This window comes from Octopus bimaculoides, chromosome 3 (assembly GCF_001194135.2).
Source record: "Octopus bimaculoides isolate UCB-OBI-ISO-001 chromosome 3, ASM119413v2, whole genome shotgun sequence".
Taxonomy (NCBI): Eukaryota; Metazoa; Mollusca; class Cephalopoda; order Octopoda; family Octopodidae; genus Octopus; species Octopus bimaculoides.
Window position 1 is genome coordinate 60,568,463 of NC_068983.1, and position 3,782 is coordinate 60,572,244.

Below are 3,782 nucleotides of genomic sequence, written 5' to 3' on the forward strand. Positions count from 1 at the left end.
ATAATTCACATCCATATCTATTATTTCTATAAGGTTGAGCTTTTCTTATAATTTCCCATTTAAGGCTAAAATTAATACCATTATCTTTTAACTCCCAAATTTTACTTGCCAATGTCGTACTATTTGCCTTGTGTCTAAGTCTAAAAGAGGACCTGTGGTTATATATTCTCTGTTTCACATTAATACTACATCCTATGTAAATATAATTCTCGGTTATTGTACTAATAATGCATCTGTACACTACGTTACGGGTGCAACAAATTCCTAATAAAGGACAATGGGACTTATTTCTGCAGTTGCACAAGGTGGTGCTAACAACCCCACCTATATTATTTCTAAAATCACTATTATTATTATTACAATTATTACAATTATTATTACAATTTTTGCCTAGAACCAATTACTAGCCTGATAGACTTAGCTATGTCAAGATGGATTTTTATGTATTCTTCCTCCCACTTAGATTTGAAATGTTGCCACAATTATAATATGTCTATTCTACTGTGATTTTCTGCATTTTCCTGCAGCTGAAGATTGCTCTACATATTGCATTTAATGTAATGCTAGCATTACTTAAATAAATGGAGTAGCATGAAACGTGCATACTGCAGTCATCTTTGAAATCCGTGTTGCTTATTTTGATTTTTTGATCACCTAGTTTTTTTGGAATGGTTTTTGTATAATACCATTCCATACTATATTCTGGTGCCTAAACATAAGTACCATATTCAATCTTGAATCTAAATCTAAACCTATATATATGTATATGTCTACATATATGTGTGTGTGTGTGTGCGTCTGTGTTTGTTCCCCCAACATCGCTTGACAACCGATGCTGGTGTATTTACGTCCCTGTAATCTAGCGGTTTGGCAAAAGAGACCGATAGAATAAGTACTAGGCTTAGAAAGAATAAATCCTGAGGTCGATTTGCTCGACTAAAGGCGGTGCTCCAGCATGGCCACAGTCAAATGACTGAAACAAGTAAAAGAGTGAAAAGAGAGTAACTGGCTCTTTACAGTTTCCATCTACCAAATCCACTCACAAAGCCTTGGTTGGCCTGGAGCTGCAGTAGAAGGAAGTTGCCCAAACTTCTCAGCCACATAACCAAACCTGCAGCTTGGCCAAAAGCAAAACAAAATGTATGAAAATAACAAAAATAGCAAGAAAAAATGTAAAAAGAGATGGAGTTAAAAGAAAGAAAAAATGGTGAAAACATGAGAAAAAAAGGAAGAAAAATGAGTGGGCCATGGCTCCATATGCTAACCAGCTTACATCTCTGGTTTAGGTCACAATTTGTTTAGTTGTATAACAACTCATTCAGCAATTATTAGAGGTGTGGTAGCTAAATTGGTAAAATATAGGTCAGAAATAGAAACTCTACTGCAAGTATCGTTACATTATAGTTGCTGTCTGTTTGTAGTTTTACTTGCTTTGGTTGATCTTTCCATCAATCCATTTCTACATCTTGTAATAATTAAGGAATTCTAAGAAGTTCACTTCACAACCACGTGCTTTCAGGTTCAGTCTCACTGTGTGGCATATTGGACAAGTGTTTTGGAATATAGCCCCAGGTTGATTAAAGCCTTGTGAGTGGATTTGGTATGCAGAAACTGAAAGAAGCCCATCTTGTATGTATGTGTGTGTATGTGTATATGTGAGCGTGTGTATAGATAAATGCATGCATACATCACTATCATCATCATTTAACGTCTGTTTTCCATGCTGGTATGGGTTGGATGGTTTAACAAGAGCTGACCAGCTGAGGGGCTGTTCAGGCTCCATGTCTGTTTTGGCATGGCTTCTATGTTTGGATGCCCTTCCTAACACCAATATGTGTGTGTGTGTTTTTCCTTGTCTTGACATCAAGTGATATTATGAGTGCCACTGTCATACAGTGTTGTTCATTGCCAATCCTCCATGAAAACATGTCTGGCCATAGGGAAATATTACTTTACTTGGAAAAAAGCAGAGGGTAGGCAACAGGAAGGGCAACCAGCTATAGCAAAACCTGCCTCATGCAAGCATTAAAAAGTTTAAGTTAAATCTATGATGATGATTACATATATGATGATACATATATATATCTTTGACCTCCTTGATGATGATGATGATGATGATGTATGTATGTATGTATGTACAATTAAAAATACAAGTGAAAATATTTTATGTGGTTAGGTGATTTAGCATCATTTTTGCAGCATATTAGCAAAAAAAAAATTGTTTCTTTTTGCCCTTATTTATAATTGTATAATTTTCACCTTAAACGGTATTTTTCATACTGGCCACTGATAAGATTTTTTAATAAAATTTTATCCTTATATTTGAAGTATGTATGTATGTATGTATGCATGTGTGTATGTATGTATGTATGTGTATGTGTGTGTGTACATATGTGTGTATGTATGTGTATATATATATATATATATGTATGTATGTATGTATGTATGTGTATATATATCTATATATATATGCATATATGTTTGTATGTATGTATGTATGTGTATGTGTGTGTGTACATATGTATGTATGTAAGTATGTGTATATATATATATATATATATATGTATGTATGTATGTGTATATATATCTATATATATATGCATATATATTTGTGTGTGCATATATAATGTGTGTGTGTGTGTGTGGTGCCACATAAAAAGCTCTGTAAAGTGGTTGATGTTAGGAAGGGCATCCAACTGTGAAAACCCTGCCAATGCAGACAGTGGAGCTTGGCACAGTTCTCTGACTTAACAGCTCCAGTCAAACTATCCAATCTATGCCAACATGGAAAATGAATGCTAAATGATAATGAAGATGATGATGATGATATGTGTGTGTGTGTGTGTACACACACATATATACATATACGTGTATGTATAGATATATGTTTATACATATGTATACATGTTTCAACATACATACATGCAATAATGTGTGTGCATGTATACACAGACATACACACAGATATATATATATGCATATGATCTTTCTTAAATTCTAGTCTGTCTGTTTGTTTGTTATTATTAAAGAATGTCTGCAAGACAGCTTAAGCTGAACATATTGTCTTTTTGATTTTCTAAACTCTCTCCTCTCTCCTTTCTAGACGCCTCTGTATCATATTACTGAAGACAGTTAAATAAAAATCTCTGTTCACAATGAGATGAATCACCAGCCTTCATTCACTCAATGAAAGACAGTGTTTTCATTATAAGCCTCTTCCAAAAGCTAAAGGTATTATACGATATATATCTATGACAGCATATTTAAAAACTTTAGAATTGGATCTTTGATCGAATGTTTGCCCTCAATAACATGACGCTACGAAAACAACAAACGATTTGGTTGTTTATGTTGTTACTTACTAATGATAGCATAAAAATATGATTTTACATGTCCACTTGCCAACCATAGAAGTCTATCGAAAGCAGCAATATTGAATATCAGAAACAAAGTTAACAAATCTAAAAGCCATTATACGCTTACTCTTTTACTTGTTTCAGTCAGTTGACTGCAGCCATGCTGGAACACCGCCTTTTAGTCGAGAAAATCGACCTCAGGACTTATTCTTTGGATGCCTAGTACTTATTCTATCGGACTCTTTTGCCGAACCGCTAAGTTACGGTTGTCAAGCGATGTTGGGGGGACAAACACAGACACACAAATACATATATACCTGGGAAGAAAGACTGGGTGAGAAAAATCTTCAAACAGACACACAAACACACACACATATATATATACATATACAACGGTCTTCTTTCAGTTTCCGTCTACCAAATCCA

At 34.3% G+C, this 3,782-nt stretch overlaps 1 protein-coding gene across 1 annotated transcript in view; it reads right to left on the reverse strand.

The window, feature by feature from the left end:
- Positions 1-3,782, reverse strand: part of LOC106869625 (E3 ubiquitin-protein ligase HACE1) — a 79,135-nt gene that overhangs the window by 54,172 nt on the left and 21,181 nt on the right. The gene's annotated exons all lie outside the window — the stretch shown is intronic.